Below are 22,029 nucleotides of genomic sequence, written 5' to 3' on the forward strand. Positions count from 1 at the left end.
AAGTTAAATCGGAAGACACAGTGATTTAAAAGAAATATGTTGCCACTACTTGAAAAAAAAATTTTGTCTTGCATGCGCCTACGTGTTTCTATTCGGCAAATCGTAAGATATTTATTTATCTTTCATATTTAATCTATCTATTATTCATAAATAAACTAAGCGGTTTAAAATCAGTAAACGCAACTCGTTCTTTTTATTATTATTAACTACTAGATGGACTCGTAAAATACACTAGCTGGACTAATTACAGTGATTACGTAATGTTTTCTTTTATATTCTACTTTTGGCGGCTAGCCGCGCTAGCGGGCAGAATTTGCTAATAATGGCGCTTTTATTGCTATATTTAGAAATTTTGTCTTTAAATGCTGGTTGGTCAAATAGAAAGAAAAGCAAAAAGTTTTTTTTTTTTTTTTAAGTGAAGGTTTTTAGACAGAGACCATGTATAAATGGAGACGCTTATTTTTGTTATATTTCTGTTCCTAAAAATAAAAGTGTCGTGTAACATACTTTAACGCTTTCTTTGTACTGTTTCCATACGTGTCTTTCTAATTTTTGTTAGAAATGTTTTTATTCAGCTTTCAGTTTTATTTTGCCACAAAATTTTTAAATTGATAGTGCTGGTTGTGTTTATTTAAAGTCCCAGACAATAAAAGCTCCAGACCATAACGCCACGTCTCGCAGTCTTCACGCCTAATACAACACCATTCATCCACATTATGGTGCAAAAACCATGACATACCGGAGACTGATACTTTCTGTCACTCAACTTAGGTTCAATTTAATTACTGCTAAGTAAATTGAAGTCATTATTGCTACACAAAATAATATGGTATGTTGTGTAACAGCTTTAAATAATATTAAAATCTTGTAGTTTAAGTAATTTAAATAGATGAACATTAAGGTATTTGTGAATGACAATATTTGAAACCAGACTCGAGTGCCTCGTGCGACTCTCGCACGAAGAATGTAATTTATTTTTAAATGTTAGAATATGTTTTCTCTTCTTGTTTGTATGTCGCCTTTTTGAGTGTTAATAAAGTTTTGTCTGTGTTCCATCATTGGAGATGCTTCATATTGCCAAAGAAGTATCACAGTCATAATTATTTTGGAGGCACCGACCGAAATCGAATAATCGTAGTATTTTTATTTTACTAGTTCATCACTGAACATAATATTGGTGATACCAGATTATTACTTCTTGTTGATATTAAATTGCCTTATTTTATTAGTTCATCACTGAACGTAACTTCCTGTTGATATTGAATTGTCTTATTTTATTAGTTCATCACTGAACATAATATTAGTGATGTTCAACATAATATTAGTGATTATTAATTCCTGTTAATAATGAATTGCCTTATTTTATTAGTTCATAATATTAGTGATACCAGGTTCTTAATTCCTGTTAATATTGAATTGCCTTATTTTATTAGTTCATCACTGAACGTAACTTCCTGTTGATATTGAATTGCCTTATTTTATTAGTTAATCACTGAAAGTAACTTCCTGTTGATATTGAATTGTCTTATTTTATTAGTTCATCACTGAACATAATATTAGTGATACCAGGTTATTACTTCCTGTTGATATTGAATTGTCTTATTTTATTAGTTCATCACTGAACGTAATATTAGTTATATCAAGTTATTACTTCCTGTTAACACTGAACTGCCTTATTTTGTTAGTTTATCACTTGAACGTAAACTTAGTGATACCATTTTAATGCCATTTCTACTAGAGCTCAAAGGAAAAGAAAAATAGCTGAAGAGCAGATCTTGGAACCGATGAAGGAAGAAAATAAAGCATCCAGAGATGTATTTGAAGAAGAAGCTAAATCACCGGAATTAAACGTGAAAGAGTTTCACGAAAATTTGAAAAATGATAAAGAAATTAATATTGAGAATCATTTTGCAATGTAACGTTATCATCATCTTTCGGCTTTCAATTTAATATCAAAGCCGCTACTAATAGACGAAAAAAACAATTGTCGAAAGCAAATGACAAATGAATATTATCCGAAAGGCACAGATGAACTGAGGAAAGGCTTTGCTCTGAATTATAGCCGAGGAACTGGTCCACCATGGAAGAGATCTAGGCGCCGTCAAGAAAAAAAAAGAAGACTAATTTGAACACTGTCCATTTTCTTCCTATTTAAATGTGGTGTAAAAATATTTGTTTAAAATTTAAAATTTTCGGCCTGAAAATTTGAAAACTTATGAGAGAAGTTATCTTTTCTCTTTAAGCAATTGAGCAAGCCGAGCTTATAAACTTTCGAAATTTACAGAACTTTTCCCTTCGGTAAAAGTCTCTCCGTTGGGGGAGAGGTTGTAACAGCTTTAAATAATATTAAAATCTTGTAGTTTAAATAATTTAAATAGATGGACATTAAGGTATTTGTGAATGGCAATATTTGAAACCAGACTCGAGTGCCTCGTGCGACTCTCGCACGAAGAATGTAATTTATTTTTAAATGTTAGAATATGTTTTCTTTTCTTGTTTGTATGTCGCCTTTTTGAGTGCTAAATAAAGTTTTGTCTGTGTTCCATCATTGGAGTTGCTTCATATTGCCAAAGAAGTATCACAGTTGTCATCAAACATCGATTCAACTGCAGAATGCCCATCAAGACTGATTCATAATCGTGTTACAGAATTTTATTATGTCTTATTCGTGTCATTCGAAAAGCAAGTTCGCATTAGTTCGCCGTTTAAGCCTTAACCAGCTGCCTCGGCCAACATTCACCTATGGCCAGTGCGCCAAAGTTTACTGAAGCTCAGCTCTACACAGGAGCCCTAAATAAGAAAACTCTGGGATTTCTTTCATGGAACCGAACCACAGTTCCACCAGAAAAATCATTTTATCTCGAAATTGTACTTAAATAATAAATAAGCGTATAAAGATATTAGGTATTTTGGGGAAAGCCTAAGAGATGAAAAATGAGCAATCGCCTTCGCCGGGAATCGAACCACGGACCTCTGGAATACCGGCCCAGCGTGCAGAACCACTACACCACGAAGGCACGAGAAATACTTTATATACTCCCCCTTTAAAATAAAATGATCGCCCTTTAAAATAAAATGATCGCCCTCAGTCGCCCTTTAAAATAAAATGATCGTGCGATCTTTAGCGACCGTGCGTTTGCAACCGTCTGATATTTTTTCCCGGCAGGCCTAGCATAAAAAAGCTTCTGTTAAAAATTTTAGAAATCTAAATGTAACGTATATATTTTGCTTACTAGGTTTAGTTAAGTTTTTTGTCTATCTTTTCTAAGGATTGCATGATTAATTATACTTGTTTATAATTCAGTCTAATATATTGTTACGTAATGTTCAGGCGCGGTGGGATAGCTTCCCCGCAAAGCAGGTTTGGGGGTGCCATAAAATAGCAAAGGAAGGCAGGGTTGCCCATTTGGCAAAAAATCGACCATTTGACGACAAAATTGGCGATATCCCATGGACGGACGGTGAACCTTCTGGAACGAATTCTTACCGGTTTAGCCCAGAATGTTCTCGAACACCAGTCAAAAGTAGATAAACCCTGCTAGCTCGCAGTCAGTGAGTGTGCCTCGTCTGGCGAGCTGATAGTCAATCACTGAGTGAGTGTGTCTCGTCTAGCGAGTCAGTCCGTGCGGAGTCGATAGAGTTGACAACCGGGCAGCGAGTGCCGAGTGGGTCGTCGAGTGCACCGAAAGAGTCTCGTAGTGTATCGCGGTTAGAGGAAATGTGAGAATTCTAAACGTGTACTGACGGCAGCTGCAATAAGTACTACAAATAAAAATGCATGTATATTTTGTTCTGTAGATGAACTAAGATCGATAAATGTCCTTTATCTGTAACTGAATGGAAAGCTAGTTTACTACATCTTTGATATTGGATTAATTGTTTAAAAAAACTCTCATGTTTCCATATTTTGACGCGATTGGCATATGGAATAAGAAATGTAATCAAAAGCCTAGCCATTATATTGGCAAGGATGGAATAGTGGTAAAATGCTTCTCGGAAAATGAAATAAACAAAATAAAGACAAATAACGGTGATATAAATAAATCATACATTAAATTATTCCCTTTCAAGTCGAGAGAGTTGCGACAGACAACTGTTGCTTTGCTGATTCAATGAGAACAAACAGGAAGTAAAAATTAAATGTTTATTCGGCGCTGATTGTGAAAACTTTTAATTTATAAACAGGTAACTCGGAAGTTTTCAGTTTAAGAGCACAGAAAAAAGTAACGAGTAATCGCAGGAGGGTAAACTTGGGAACTGTTTAGAATTCAAAGGATGTGATAGCATTAGAAGCTATCGAAACTCCCTGTATTTCCGAAGGGATAGTTAAAGGCCCTGTTAGAGAAATTGGTAATTATTGTAAACAGATGAAAATACAAATGGCCGATGAATCAGATTATGAAAACTTAAGAATATCATTGTCAATTTGTTCAGATAATTTTTTACTGTCGTTACTGGGAAAATAAACCGAATGCCGGTATCTGCTAGTAGCTTTAATGAAAACATAGAAGAAACGGAGATTTAAAGAAAAGATTTACTTAGAAATTTGAGAATAGTGTGCAATGATAATTTAAAAGATGATGAAGTTTTAAGAGATTCGAAAGTTCTATAAAGATGGTTGATGGTTACTATGAAGTCGTCTTCCATGGAATGAAATTTTTATCCAATAAATATGCCAAAACTGAAGGATGTTTTCAATAGTTAAAAAATTTAAAAGATATCCTTTTTTTCTTAATCATTATAAGGAAATTATTTCGAAGCATGGTGCAGAAGGAATAGCCGTGAAAGTTGATTTCAGTATGCCTGAAAATAAAACTAAAGGGTTCTAGAGTCCAGTATACATAAACTTCTTTATAAAAACTGGAGTCTACATTGCCGCCCAAACGGTATAGTGGTTAGGGAAGCCGACTGCGATACCGAACGGCCCGGGTTGGAATCCCGGAGAAGGCGGGGATGTAAATTGTTAGTCCCGTCATAAGGAGGCAATGATAGCCGCCTATTTAGGTGGCTCCACAATAAAATGGCCACCACTTATGAGTGGCCAATGCTGAAAAAGGGCAAGTACCCGCCGTATATAAGATATTTCTACCGCTTTTTTAGCAAGCCTTCGTGGTGTAGTGGTCTGTACGCTCAGCGCGTATTGAGAGGTCCGCGATTCGATGGCCGGCGAAGGCGTTGTTAATTTTTCATCTCTCCGGCTTTTCCAATTAACCTAATGTCTCTACAGGGTATTCTTTTGTTATCGGGACTGGATTCAGAAATGCGTGTATGCATGTATGGACAAATGTATGTGTTCATGTATGAGTGTATATATGCACATACGCACATGCACGCATACATACGTTTCTGAATATGATCCCGATAACAGAAGAAGACCAAAGTGTATTGTTTGCCTCATCAAGCAGTAATTTGTTAAGATAAATTAACTGCGAAAATGGGAATTGTTTTTTTCATGCATCTTCTAGCGCAATGAACTCTGTTTCCTTTAACGACTGCCTGAAACCCGGTCTGACTTTAACGCCAGATCTGTTAGCTTTACTTAAATAATTTAGATGGAACAGGGTCGCCTTGACAGCTGATATTTAAAATGCGTTCTTGCAGAAAGCATTAGCACCGAAAGATAGGGATGCTATCAAATTTCTGTGGATCAAGGATGATATGGACGTTGAACCAGAAGAACTGCGAATAAGGTCTGTTAGTTTTGATTAAGGTCAAGTTCATTCATGCTAAATACAACATTGAAACACCACTTAAACAATATCAAAGGAATCACCCAAGCCGCATTCGTGAAGCCGGATTCAACATGAGAATCTGATAGTTTCAAATTTTTATTTATGCCTCCTCGTCCCTCTCTGAAGCTATCCACTTATGATGGGAAGACCTCCTGGCAAGTGTATAAAACACAATTTTCTATAGTGGCGGATGCGAATGGATGGGATTCCCAAACTAAGGCCTGTCATCTCGCCGCTTCTCTGAGAGCAGACGCAACGGATATCCTGCATTACAAATATACAGCTACTTTATGGGGTTTTACTTGATCTGGAACTAGTAATTAGTCTGCTAATCGCAACAGACGCCAAACGAAAATTTGTTATGTAACTTAAGTAACTATAAGATGTGAGAAGATTTTAACTAACCTTTTATTTAAACAAAAATTTAAACATTTCTATTTTATAAAGTATTTCTCCCGCCTTCTTAGCATGCCTTCGTAGTGTAGTGGTCAGCTCGCTGGACGCGTATTCCAGGGGTCCGTGGTTCGATTCCCGGCGAGAGCGTTGCTCATTTTTCATCTCTCCTGCTTCAAATTAACCTAATGTCTCTACAATTTAAACAGACTTTAGAACATAAACGCACCTTCTTGTGCTAACAGTATCAGCAACAGTTCGTGGTGATGCAACTAAACAGAACAGTTATATTTAAGCTAAATGTGGAGCAGAAGTCAAAGACTACAGGTTAACTATCACTATAAGCTGGCTCAGTAAATTTACCAGAATGTTAAAATCAAAATATCGGCAGTGATATAAAGCAAAGCCGAATAATTACAACGAGCCGAACGATAATAAAACCGAGTAGACAGAACGTAGCGTGCACGCGAACCATAAAATACGCTCTGTCTTAAAATCTGAAAACCTCAGTTTATCTCATTTTCATTCTGATGGGAATACGGAAAAGAGAAATTAAAGTACAGATTCAAATCATAATAACTGGTTATTTAATATAATAATCTTAAAAATTTAAGAACGATTCAATGAGAAAACGGTTTCTGATACTTCGCCTTGTAAGATATTTGGATATTGCTGAAATTCTAAGGAAGATTATATAAAGCATTGACAATGGAGAACTGATGAACGCGAAATTTATATATGAATTCAAATCATCGAAGAGAGGTGTGAAACTAACCGTTGGAAAGTTATTTGATCCAATTTGACTTATTTACTGTTTCCAGTTAGATTGAAAATGATACTTCAACAACTCTGAAAAAGAAGGCTTTTGACGAAAGCATGTCAAGATTGGTGTAAAGAACTGCATTATTTGAACGAAATGACATCGCTGCACGGCATTTATTTGAACTAAAGGAAAATGATGAATTAACTAGCTGGTAACTCCATTATATCGTAGATGCATGTAAAAGAGCCTACAGAACTGTGATTTATTTATGTTATAGCGATTTTGTTGGAAAATCTAGTTCAGTTTTTGTTGGAAAATTCAGTATCCGCAAGACCAAGAATTGCACCGTTACATTACCCAGATTGGATCTTCTAAAAGCTCTTGTAGGAGATAGATTGTTTCAATATATTCGAAACAACTTGGAACTTCCGAAAGATACTAAATTTTATATCTGGTCTGATTCCATGATTATTCTTCACTGAATGAAAGACAATTCCCGAAAATTAATAGTGTTGGTAAAAAATAGAGTTAATGAAATAAGAACTCTTTCTGGGGTTTGTTTGATTTTTCAGACGATAAATCTTCGATTACTGAGTATTAGAATGGAATGTGGTCTAGACTTTCAGTGCATTTCAGTTCCTCGCAATTTCTGCCATCTTATTACATCAAAGACAGTGTAACCCTCTGCCTCAAGGATTTTTTTAATATTTGGATCACTTTTATCATCTTTAAAATCCTAAATAGCTAGATTTCGAGCAAAACTTGTCGTTAATCAGAAGCGTTTAGCTGTGTTCGCTTCATATACGAAACTGTTAATATATTTTGCTAAAATGAAGAATAAATTCAAATGCAGACGATAATACTTGTGATATATTTCATTTAAAACAAAACAAATATGACAAGACACATTGTCTTCCAAAACATCTCAAAGAAACTTTTGAGAGTCCGAATTATTACGTGAGTTACTGAATAACACTTTTGTAACAAATTATTTTATTCCAAAGAATATTTTGATGATTTTTATTTTGTAATAATGAAGAATTAAAAATAGAGAAAAAAGTAATATCCAGAAAAAAGTGTGGACTGTATGTTTGAATATTTAGTCCAAGGTCTATGCAAATAAATTTCAAAAACACAAGTTCCAGAAATCCAATGTGAGCCACCGGAACTACGACGCACAGTTGCGAGAATAAAGGCCCTGGCAAGGACTTTTGTGGACACGATGCATAAAAGAAACGTTATGCACTTAAACACACAAAAAAGTGTTTCTTACTCAGCAAAGGTAATACGAAAACTAAAAATGGTCATATACACATTTAGATAGCAGACCAATTTTATTTTTTTCAGGCGGCCTAATGCCATATAAGACAGTACTTGGTTCCAAGCCGTTGAGCTCAATTTATTCCTTCTTCCTAGCGGATGTCCATCATCGAAGACTTCATGCTACATTTTTTACTTGTGCCAGAAATGAAAACGGTAATTTACGGCAATAGATCAGCCCAAAGAAAATTGCATTTGACGAACAGGTTGACGCAAACTAGCTATTCGGCAACAGTTTTCCAATTTGCTAAGAATTGCTTCACATCTAATCCAAATTGAACAACGTGGATTAGAACTGCATTTGCAAACGTTCAATTTCCGTAAATATAACGGGAAAACTTTTCAAGCTGGAAAACTCTCAGACTAATCACGGAGCCCCTAGAAATAAGAGCGAAAAATTTTGAGATAATTTGGCATGTCACGAATGCGCTAATTATGAGAAGCTAACAATCGGTTTCATTATTTACTGCTGGAAAGGGTACTCTAGTCTAAAACAAAGCCCTTTTTTATATTTAGTGTTAGTTAATAATAACCATATACCTTTAAATTTTCCTGTAAAATGTCCGTAAAAATATATTCCGCGTTTCTTTGGGAATTCCTTCAAAAATAAAAAAAAATAATAATAAACTGATGCGACCTATTAAATCATTAACATTTTTTTGTTGCACTCCATTTCAATTTATTTCCGTGAATTATTCTCTTAATTAATCGGTTCCTCGTTCAAAATGACATCTAAAATTGCAAAATTTGAAATTAAATACCCCGTCAATTTTTGTCGTACGGGAATCCAACTTCTTGTATTTTTATTTTATCATAATGAGAGCAAAACTTTCCCAGATACAGAAACCGGGAGACCACATTAAAATTTAGTTTCCGTTATTTATCCAACATGATTTTTTTTAATTTGCAAAAACATGAATATTTTCATCGTTTAAAACAATATTGTACCTGGAAGTGTATGTCTACGACCAAAGGTTGCGAAAATAAAAGCCGAGTAAGGGAGGTGAGTATACATACATGAAAAGATGAAAGATATGAAAGCAAACTTCTAAATTTAATTCACTATAACCTCTTTCATTTTTTATTTCATTTGGAAACTTCATCTATCTGTCCTAAAAATAGCGCTGTAAATCTAAACTACGTCATTCAAATTAATCATGCGATCTTACGTAACCCTTAATGCAGATGCCTTTTGACCAATCACCGAATTCTAAACCAAAACTAAAAACTGAAACTTTTGAATCTCTCCCTTCTTTCTATGAACTGATGCGTCACTGTTGCTTGTGCTTTCCTCTTCGCCAGATGTTTTACTGCAATCATGTACGAGCTGCTATATTCGCTTCTATGGCAATAATATCAAAAATTGTAAATGTTCTTTAATAGGCACGAGTGGAGTGCCAAGTGAAAATGTGGCCACAAAATGGGAATTTAAATAAATAAAAGGAATTTAACCCGGGTCGATTGCTACTTCTTCAAAAATGGATGGACGCTCTAAGCATCAAGTATCTAGCAATTAGTATTTCTACGCATCCACATCTCGGCGTTCGTATTTCAATGCCTTCAAAATTGTTCTGCCATTACATTCTTCGGTCAGTTCTAATTATGAAAAATTCTGCACGAGTTTGTTAAGGTATGTTCACAGTGAATCATGAGAAAAGTCCTGTTTCACCGAAAATTTTCATGCATGTTTGTGCAGCATCCATAATAAAATCTTTTATCTCGTGTCATCGAACCACAGTTTCATTACAATAAAATGGCGCAGCTTTAAATATGATGAGAGAGTACTGGTTCAGAAACAGAGGCCTGTTGTAGCTCTGCATAATTGTTCCTTTTACCATCCTCCTCATATAATATAAACTTTGAAGGCTCCTACTTTATTTAATTTATTATATAGATTTATTTATAGAATGAGTGTGATTTTTTTAATATAATGGAATGTTGTCAAATCCATAATCAAATCTTTCATCTCGTGCCATCAAATCACAGTTTCATTACATATATATATATATATATATATATATATATATATATATGCATAGATAGCGAGAGATTCAGTATTACAAATAAAATACTGAAATTTTCTCAGAGATATTTGCACAATATCGCAATATCTCACAGTCCTTATATTTTAAGCTACTAAAACGTTAAATAGAACTCAATTCAAAACAAAGAAAGTTATTCCGAATTCGCTACAATCAACAACAGAATTAAGTAAACAACTGAACTGAGATGTTTTCCTCCAGCTTTTATAATTTTTTTAATCCTGCACAAGAATATTCTGATATTTTCTCGATTTTTCTGGATAGCAAAAGAGTACGATTACGAGATATCTCTTTAATATGTTAAATGATCGTGCTCCTGTATTTTAATTTTTACAGCGTAGTAGTTTTACAGCGTAGCTCTTCAAATAAGTCTCGTGCTGCATTGCACGGGAATGTGAAACAATTTTAATTACAAATTCTACTAAAAATAGCTAAATAAATACAAAATCCATAATAATATATACTTATATATACAGGGTGTCACGTTTCAGAACTTCTAGGCCGTGTAGGGTTCACTCCAACGACTCGTGATCCTATAGCAATGCAGAGTCTGATATGCTCTTCTGACGCGGTAGAGGGCGTTGCGCAGCTGGTTGCGGGAATCGCATTAGCTGCAGGGGGGAAATTAGAGATATGCCTAGAATTATTCAGAATTTCATGCGCCGTAGATATGAGGTGTGCATTGAAGTCCGTAGACGAAACTTTGAGCACTATCTTTGACTTATGTTACTTTTGTTCATGTAAATTTATTATTAAAACGAGGCATCTTTTAATTTCTGATGTTTCTGTGTATACCAGCGTGTCAGGAAAGAATTTTTGACCCGGCATTGCTATATGATTCCAAATTACCGGGGTACACCCTACCCTTGCTAGAAGTTCTGGAGCGAGGTACTGAGGACTTTTGGTACTGCAGATTGCAATAAAAAATGGTGCACAACTAAATGTTATAGCAGTCTCAGATACTAAACTTCAATGTTCTACTGCTAATCGTTTTCGAGTTATGAGGGACACATATGTATATTGCGCAAAAAAAAAAGGGTAAACTATTCTATATCTCCCGTTCTACTGGGCCGATTGAAGAAATTCAAATTGCACTTTTTCATGTCTCGAAAGCGCGACATAGGATATGTATTAGATTTATACATAGCATTGTTCTAATATAGGTATTTTGACACAAAATCGGACTTTTTCTGAAATGACATACCAATGTTTTTCCATATTCCGATTCTACGACTCAAATTATGCCAAACTGCTAAGTTTTGTAAAAATCGCACGAGTAGTTTTTAAAAAATTATCTCTCAAAATTTTAGCTCCTCAATATTAATTGAATTTAATATATATTTATTTATATATTTTTTCTTATTAAACTTACTTGATTCCTTCTTCCAGAATTCGAAATTTAGTCTTAACCCAAATATAATTTGCACATTTTTTATGAATTATTTTTAAAATTTGTATTTTAAATATTTTTATAGGTTTTTCGTAAAACGATTTTGTATTATAACATATAAAATCTTTAACATCATCTTAAAGTAGATATATTTTTAGTGTTTTATTGAAAAAGAAATTGTAAAGCTAACAAGTAATTAGACGTAAGACCTATTTGGTCTTAAAAATTTTGCGCATGTTTCTACCTGCTACTATTATTTAGTATTTTATTAATATATTATTATTATTAATATATTTAGTAATATATTTTAATATGATATTATATCGTTGCAGATTTCGGTTCGTTTATCTCGCTGAAGGATTACATCGAAGAACAGGACAAAATTAACGACTTATTACGAAGATCAATTTGCAATCAGCTCAGTAATTAACTTGAAACCCCTTAATCAGTACGTAGATACAAACAATTTCTTCTCAGTGAGGAAGAAATATGGGCAATTGTCAAAATCGCTTACAGAGTCAACTTAGCTAAACCTCACAATAAAATAACCACTAAAATACCACCCAAAAACAAATTCTGGAACGGACTGTATCATGGGATGATTGGATGGAGAGAGGTACAAGCCTCTATTAAAAAATTTAATTTAGACTTTTTTAGAATGGACGCTTTCGCGTTAAATGCTGAAGAGTTGCCGATAGCCCTGGGACTGTGTAGGAAGAAGAATCAAAATTTATAGTAACTGAAATGCAACGAAATGTAGTTAAAAGTGTATAAATAAGTGGAAATGCGACTCCCAACTAAAAGAGAGGAACAGGGAGAATTTCTGAAACAATATGTGCTAAAATGATGGAATGTGTTTATGGCAATAGAGTGGTGTTAGCCACGTATACATATTTTTCTGTAAGAGAGGGTGTGTTCTTTTGAATAGCACTGAGTAAGTTTTGATGATGTTTGGAGGAAAGATAAAATTTGATTGCATTGTTCCTGATCTAGACATTTATGTACTCGATTTTTAGGTCTTTATCATTCCAGAATTTCAGGAAGATTCATCTCTCTTGATATACTAGAGAGCGTCTGTAATTAGTCGAGCCATCCTGTTGCTCATGTACATTTTCACCGCATGACCTCAGATAAGAGGTCTGAATACTGACTTGTACAGATGATTTTAAAGCTGGAGAGATCACTATGACGTCCGAGGAGAGATCGCTTGTTGCAGAGACTATAATGGTATTTTTCTGAAACAAACGGCTGAAGGTAAGTTTGGAATGTAGGGGGACAATTAGGTAGTGTTCAACAATTCCAAGCTCTCTTTGCCTTATTTATGTAACACGTGGGCTTCCAGAAAATATTCAGGAAGATCTGTGGCTTGAAGAGCGTATCGCGCGTTTCACATAAGCTACTTTCACATTCTGCACATTTGTTCCATTCTCAGATCAACTAAATCAGCAATTCCGTTTACGAAACAAACATATAAAAAAAATCTGAAAATTTTCAAATTTTATATTAGGTCCAAAGGGACTTTTTTTAGCTTTTTGTGTGTTACCTTTATTTATTAAACATCATGTTCTTCACACTTGAACCATAAAATTCAATTCAACAGCAATATCGCAAAATAAATTAAAAAGAGCATGTCTTTAGCATTTCCGATACATAGTATCGCGCACTGGAGATAAAAATCTTTTTTTTTTTTTTTCGTACAGTATTGCCATTGCTCGCTTTGAAATCGTTGAGTTTGTTAATCAAAAACTCGTTAGCGTTTTACAAAATATGAAATAGGTAATAAAACAAATAAACAAAAATATTCCAAATTCCAAATTTGGGAATCCAGATGCCCATATTCGAGTAGCAGTGATATTAATTCTTTGCTTTCAAGTACTTCGAAGACTCTAATAATATTCAGAAGCTTCAATATGCAGATTCCCTATATTTCTGTGGAATGTCTTATAGCCTGTGTTATCTCCACAAAGTTTTTGTTCATGTTTCGAAGTGTGTCGAAAATGTATGTTTTAAAAACTATTTCATTCCTCCTCTATGATAGCCCTCAAGATCTTTAACTATTAAGTGATTAACATGTAAATTATAGAGAATTTCTTGGCAAGTACATCAATCATACTTTACTTAAATCAAAACAGCCCATGATACGTTGAAGTATATGTAAAAAAACATGATCTGAAACTTAACAGATTTCATTTCGCAAATATACTATACGCATTATTGTCGGGTTACCAAAGCCGTAAAACAGTTAAACCAAAATCTTCGACTCCATTACTTTTAAAAAGGTATATAATATCTTTGTTTTCAAGCTAATCGCATTCATAAATCAACATAATCTACCTCATAACCATAAAGTTCCGATAATCAAGCTTATGCGCCGGAAAGTGGGTGAAAATTATTTCCTCCGAAAACTGCATTGTTTTCCAATCGGCGGTCAACCACAGGAAAACCAACACTTAATCTGGACATTCGAAGGTTTTACGTTTCTCAGGTCATTCAGCCGATAAGGCGGAAACGTTTTATGTTGTTAAAAAGTATCAATAAAAATTCCATAACACGGAAAATAACGCGTTCACCAGAAGACGCTCACCAGAAAATTAGGTCCATTCAAAATATGCGTGAAAGAAGAATGACCGTTGCTAACGTTCGCGTTGAAGAAAATCTTCTCGAAAAGCTTTCTTTTTAATCCTACCAGATTACTAGTTTAAGTAGCCATCGAGGCTCAACTTACAAGCGTTAAGCCAAGAACTCCTAACGGTAATTTGAGGCTTAACGCTGAGTCGCGCGCTAGGACGTCCGTGCGCGGGAGGATTTAAGAGGCGGAAGCATGTTTGCTTACATTCAACAAGGTCGGGGCAAAACAAGGGGGACTACAATTATTGCCGAAGATTGGAAAAGCCGATATATGAAGTTCATCGAACTGTCCGCGCATGCGTTTAGCGTGAAAGTTACGCGTGTATCGGTCATGGCAGGGTGACCGGCAAGGAAGGTTCCTTCGAATTGTGATTTCATTTTTATTTTTGCGTTCCCCCTCCTCCCTTCCATAAGAATGTCGCTTGGACAATGGAAGGTTCAGATATCGAGAAGGACAGACGGTGACAGTGAAATCATGCGAGGTGATTGAGAACTCCCTCTTTCGAAATTGAAGATCTGCCAAGGTCACTGGAGATGTACTCTACCCGAACTCTTTTTTGTTTTTTCTCTCTTTTCTTCTTTTTCCTTCTTCGATCGAGTATTTCTTCATCGAAAGCGTGGTATGTGTACCGTGGCTGATGAATTTCCTTGAGATATGCAGTCGGAAAGTAAGTAATAATGTATATCTTTTGCAGAAAGCGTCGAGTTAAATCAAAATATCCCGTTATGAGAAAGAAAAAAAAAAAAAAAAAATCAAAGGAAAATGAAACCAAAATCTACTTCTTAAATCTATAAGGAAACAGAGGTATTTGAAAGAACATGCGTTCACACATGAAGGAATTTAACTATAGCGATACACGTAGTTAAATTCTGAATGAAAATATATTTAAGAATTTTATCTGTTTATTGAAAAAAAACTACCCTTTTTCTTAAATGTGTACAGATGATTAATTTACATATACATTTAACCCTTTCCGGCACACTACCTTTTAAAGTTGGAGTTTTGATTTTAAAAAAATTAAAAAAAGGGTAGGCAGTCTAATTAGGCCTAGAGGAGTACACAAGTAAAATTTTGTGAAGATAGCACTTATCGTTTAATTCTGTGGGTGTGCCCAAAGTGGCACACCCATAGAACCCAATAGAGCTTCGAAAAGTGTGCTGAACCGAGCATTGTTGTCAATGAACTGACCGATGAGATGCGGAGAAACAAAGAATACAAACTCTCAGTTGTCCTAGATTATCGGTGAGCCCAGTTTGGGCACACCTAGGGTTCGCCGTTTGATTTTAGGCAAGATTTCAAGGTAAAAATTTTTAAACTAATATAGAATAAGGAGATTAGCGTACAGACAAAAAAATAACTTAAAAATTTCTTTTCAAATTCTTTTCAATTCCTTTTATACCCTGAAAAAAAATCTGGAAGATTTCTTTGAAAAATGAGGGTCTTAAAAAACTAAACATGGCTAAAATATATGGACTGGTTTGTGTTGAGATGCGCCATCTACTATAAATAAAGAAGGTTCAGAGTTACCTATAGTAACCTATAAATTCTTTTTCATTCATTGTGCCCTTTTGCGGCACAGTGTGTCCAGACCGGACACACTGTGCCGCAAAAGGGTTAATATAGATAACTAATATATATATTTTTTTCATAATTTGCGCTCAACTTACTTTAAAACACAATTTTCGGAATTAAACTTCCTACATATGGGTTGCCTCTTTTTTGATACTTCTACTAAATTTATATTAGGAGATAATATTAGTAAATAAATTATTATTATCTTACTTTGCAGCTATTGCGCAAATATTAGAAAAACTTGTTTTCGAACTAAGTGAATTTTAGATCATTCAACATATATATATATATACACTGACTTGAATGGAATTCAAGAATTTCCGTTATGATAAAAATTTGAAAGATAAAGAGAAGTAAATAAAATCTGAAAAGGTTCAGATTTTAACGTCGCACCATGAGATTTGGACTCTTTTTACCTTTTTTATCAAGCATTGCTTTCTTTGCACTTACGCCACGTAAAATTCAAGAGTAAAATCACAACATATTTAAAAACAGCATATCCTTAAAATTCTCAATGGAGGGTTAAGGGTTGTCATGCTTTTATTGGGGGGAGGAGGGGAATAGGGCTATTCTCAGTATTATTTCTCTGAAATCTAGCCCCCTAAAAGATTTATCATAAAAAAGAAAAAAAGTATGCACTGATTTTAATGAGTCCGGTTGGTGTCATTTCATAAAAATATTTAATATTTCTAATTAGACACCAAATATTTAAAAAAGCATGTCTTTAGAATTTTTGACAGAGAGTTACTGCTTGCTCTTTTTTTATTTTTATTTTTATTTTTATTTATTTTTATTTATTTATTTATTTTTATTATTTATTTTTTTATTTTTTTATTTTTTATTTTTATTTTATTTTATTTTATTTATTTTTATTTTTTATTTTATTTTTTTTTTATTTAATTTTTTTTTAATTCTCTGCGTTATTTCTTTGAAGGCTAGCCGCCTCAAAGAATTATCGTAAAAAAGTCATTCATAAAAAAGTGATACGAACACAAATGCGGTGCGGATAAAAAGTGTGCTTCGAGACTAATAGCACCTCCGGTGCTGTAAATAAAATTAAAATATATTTCTTATACCCATAAATAATTTGAGCTATATGAATGCATTATATGTTCACATGGGAGTGAACTTAACTGTTACGTATATGCGCAGTTAAATTCTAACTACAGTGTAATTTAAGAATTTATCTGTTAATCAAAACTCGAACCTTTTTCCGACAGATATGCACATCATTAACCTGTACATTATATATAAGTACATGTAAACTTTATGACAGGAAAACATCGTCTGCGGAATCACTTCAACAAAACTTTCAAGCGCCCGGATTATTATGGGAGTTGCTGATTAACACTTTTTGAGTAAATTATTATATTACTGGGAATATTTTGATGTTATTTATTTTGTAATAAATAAGGCTTAAAATAGAGAAAAAGCAATAACTTAATAAACAAACTGAAGTCAGTGTTTCAATATTTAGTATACAAGATCTTCGCATATAAATTTTAAGAATAGAAGTGTTCAAAAAGAAATGGGAACCAGTACATTATCAATAATTCGTAAGATTTATAAGTATGACGGAAGATAGGAATCTAAATGTGGAAAAGTGTTTTGGGGATTCATTCAGAAAGCTCTTTAGCCTGAAAAACCAGATCGAAGAAAATAAATCCTAAGGCTTGGGATTTAATATTTTGAAGAAGCAAATAAACTATTTCGATAATGGGACCTACATCATAAAAAGAAATTGAAAGAAAAAAACCTTTGGAAAATATGAAATATGATCTTTTAGTCGCAAATCGATATCATACCGTAAGAAATTTAGGGATGTCTGCATAGATATCAAAATTTAAGAATAGATATATCCACAGACTGCCTATCTCACAAGTAAAAATTCGTTTAGCAATAACTTCTTCGTGCAGATCTGTAGTAACAATACTAAATGAATAAATTAGAACGATTCATTCATAAATTAGAACGTTTCATCTGCTTCTTTTTCCTCTGTTTGCTGAACGATGTAATGAGTTAATTTGTACTAAAATGTTTAAAATTGAGTATTATTCTGAGAATAAATTTATGACTAAAGAAAATCGTAACTCCCGCCGACCTCCCAAAAAATTATAAATCAACGCTTGGATCAAGAATGAATAAGAAAATTTCAGACGAGCTGAGAAACTGCAGAAGATGATTTTCGTAAAAATCGACCATTGGAGGCATTGTCGTCAGGAAGTACTGCTCACGTGTATAGAGGGAAATATTGAGTGACAGGGATATTAAAACTCTAGGAGTCGGATTCACATCCTTTTTAAAGAAATGTTTTTTCTTCATTGGCCTCCTTACATTTTTCTCTATAATATGCAGTATACAAAATTATCATAATACAAAGAATTGCACATAAAAAATTAAATATAAAAATTAGAATTAAGAATAAAAGGAAAGATTTTGGAAAAATGGTTTATTAGATTTGTGTTTAATTATTAGCCTAAAAAAGATTATTAGTCTCAAAAATGGGATTTTGCGTCGTTTCATTATAAACAGATTATCATATTTCAGATTGTTGCCTTAAATATTATTGGCTTACATTACCATTTTAAAAAATTAAATAAGGCAGAATTTGTATGTACACATACATGTGTCCTCGCACTGTGAAAAAACCACGGTTCTCAGAGCCATCAAGTTCTGAATAACGCAGCCCTCCACTCGAATATATGCATCTGGAAATCCGAATTTTGAGTTTCGAATATGTTTTATCATTCATTTCGCATTTTGTAAAACAATTTATTTTTTATTATTAACAAACACTAACGATTTGAAAGTGAGGAGTGACAACACTTTACGGAATAAAACAATTTTATCTCCAACACGCGAGACTGTCTATCGGGAATTCTAAAGCCATGCTGTTTTTAAGTATTTTATGATTTTGTTGTTGAATTTTAAGTTACTTGTAATAAGCGCGAAGAAAGTGGTATTTAATAAATAAAGTTAACACATAAAAAGTTTATTATATAAAGACAAAAAAAATTATTACCATCTTACTAAGAAAACTGTAATGTAATGAACTGAGAAAAAACTGAAAAAAATATTAAAGTGTATATCAACACTTAACAGTGCACCGGGAATTCTAAACATAAGCTGCCATGCAGTTTTTAAATATTTTGTGGTTTTATGTTGAAAATGTTATAAGGCATTTCTCCCGTCTTCTTAGCATGCCTTCGTAGTGTAATGGTCAGCACGCTCGGCGCGTATTCGAGAGGCCCGTGGTTCGAGTCCCAACGAAGGCGTTGCTCATTTTTCATCTTTCCTGCTTCGAAATAACCTAATGTCTATGCAATGTATACGGCGTAAGGGCGAAGGGAACGATGCTTAATAATAAAGCTAAAGAGAGGAAAAAAAAAAAGTGGGTTGCGAGAGTGCGTGCAAGAGCAGACAAGTCGACTACGAACCCAGCAAGAGCGTAGAAAACCTTAGCAAACCCTTCTGGGCGATAGTTAAAATGTGAAATCTTTCAGATTTTTTTAAATACATATACATATATATATATATATATATATATATATATATATATATTACTTTTAATAACTATTTTATGCGACTGGCTGTGCAAGCAATGAATAATAATAAAACGCTTTAAATAAGGTTGTGGAATGTCTCTAAAGTTTGAGAACAATATCTCATCATATGTATCTATTAATTAAATATGTTATAATAACAAATGAATTTTATCCAAACTTATATTATAGGTATCTTTTTGCAAAATTTATTCCATTACTATCAGCAACGTCTGTATATTTATTCGAGAGTTAAAAAGTTTACTCTTATTGTCTTTGTAACCCAGTGTACCATCTGAATCACTGTGCCACGTAATTTATGGTAATTATCTTGAAAGTTCTGGCCAGGAGGGAGCTTGGAGCTAAGAGAATGATCTCTAAACTCATTCGGCATCAACAGCCAGAAAGATACACACCATTGACTGTAGACGGACAAGAAGACATTACAACATATCCAATATTAATCAAATTCAGCAACTGAGAAATGAACCGTGAAATTATTTCCTGTGTTCATAGTCGCGTAGTAGTACTTTTAAGATCTGCTAGAAAAAAGTTCACCCCTTTAAAGAAGCCGTATTGGTGAAATGAGAGAAAGATCTGGAAGTCATTTAACCGAACGTGCAGGCTAGATGTCACCTATAATTGTCGCGTGGTAACCCGTGCTTTGTTTCCTATCCCTTCAGGAGTAGAGAGCGAAATTCAGTCACAGGAACAGATCTCTATTTGGAAGTCAGGAGCGCAACGGATGATAAACGGTTAGACTGGCAAATGAGCCTTGGAATGCTTGGCTACTGGGAAAGAAGGGTAGTTGGTTTCAATCAAGTAGGATAAGTTATACTTTGCAGCAAGTAATCAAAATCTTTCCACGGCGTTAGTGTCAAAAGCATTATGTTGGTGTTGGTGACACCTGCCTCACACTTTCCGGCCATCAAAACATAATAAAATGTCTTCAGAATCCCAAAGTATGACCTGCTCTGGAGTATTAATATTATCGGTTAGATCGCGTTAAAACATTTTTCGACAGGCAGTCAAATCATTGCAATTGAGTGAGTGTCAAAGATATTACGTGGAGAAAATCTCACACTTTCCTGCCATCAAAAATAGCTTCATGCTTTCAAGAATTTGGTCTGACAGCTCCACAGAATTCCAACTATTTAGATTAATTATTTCCCAGCCCATTCGCACACGCGGAAAATGCAGATAACTGGTTTGACTTTTTCTATATAGGTGAATGAGTAGGAGCTGATAATATACATATTTGGAATTATAATATGTAAAGGAAATATCATTTCTCCTTTCAGCCTGGTGTTTTCATCAAAGATTATTCTTATAAAAAAGAATAAAATGATCAAAATTCAAAACACACTTGTTTGGAAAACTATAATAATAAATGTATTTTTCATTTGCCAGACGACTTTTCTCCGTTCCCATTCGAATTTGAAAGAATATCACTTGATTTTCAGTATTCTGCGGGTAAATCTCCATGTTAACGGGCAAAAATATGGATCATTCTTAGAATGTTCACGACATCCCACACGATTTGCTACATTTTTGCTTAGCCAGTTGTGGTAAAATCCGCAAAGGTAATGTTATTTAATTAGAGGGAGAATTATGTGAAAAGTATTTAAAACAATAAAGGGTGTTTACGTTACACGAAGGAAAAGATTGAAATCATATTGCTCGCTTGTTTTGAACTCGCCGAACTACCAGAAATCAGCGATGTTATTCGCTTCGCTACTAGGGGACGTATGTTTTGAATATAGCTAACGCAATCAATAAACTAATAATTACTTATGGTTAATAAGCCAATGATTACTTCATGTTGCAAACTTAGCTAATTTTAACATTGTAAAAATTATTAAACAATTACAAATTTATCAAAGCGTTCCACGCTTTTATTATTCGTGTTATAAAACTGTAGATGAATTTTGGAAAAAGAATTACATAATTCCGTCTCCCCATTAAACTACACAAATTATTTTTCTCCATCTGGTTAATTAATGATTTTCTCAGTTTGAATTAAGAGCTTTTTCAATAAAATAATCTCTTTTTTTTTTCTTAGTTATTATTTTGATCTTTGTAGTCTCAATTACGCGTTATCAATTAAATTACTCAACTGAGAAATCATTTTTCAACAAATTAATCATTCTTTTACTTCCAATAGTTCTCTTAAGTCAAATGGTCTAAAAATTCTAGCGATTTTACCAAAAAATCAGAAATTGCATTAAAATCTTATATGAAATTCATTTAAAAGATTTTTCCTGCTCTATCCGATTGTGTAAACAGTAAAATTCTAAGAGTTTAGCTCATCAAACGAAACTATGAGCGAGAAAACATCTCAGCATCGCTGACAGCATTGTGTTATCATCTGCAATAAGGGTGCTTTCAAATTAGCTTCTCAAAATCGATGGCAAAGTTTTAATTGTATTCACAAACACCAGGAGAGAGTTAAATAAAAACGAATAAAAATACAGCTGGTTTTAACATAATTTTGAAATGTCGCGTAATTAAAATTGTTTTATCATTCTTGTTTTAAAAGAGAGCGAAGAATACGTTTTCTACCCTTTGAAAATTTCAAAGCTTTATAGCAGGTACATTTTTGGATGTAAGAATATAATACTACAAACCGCAATAAATTCAGGAAAA

At 33.7% G+C, this 22,029-nt stretch overlaps 1 protein-coding gene across 2 annotated transcripts in view; it reads right to left on the reverse strand.

Moving 5' to 3' along the window:
- LOC146995478 (uncharacterized) overlaps positions 1-22,029 on the reverse strand; it is a 92,263-nt gene that overhangs the window by 66,678 nt on the left and 3,556 nt on the right. The window lies entirely within an intron of this gene.

Source organism: Stegodyphus dumicola, chromosome 9 (genome assembly GCF_044657685.1).
Source record: "Stegodyphus dumicola isolate Sdum_Otavi_A_Nest chromosome 9, ASM4465768v1".
NCBI lineage: Eukaryota > Metazoa > Arthropoda > Arachnida > Araneae > Eresidae > Stegodyphus > Stegodyphus dumicola.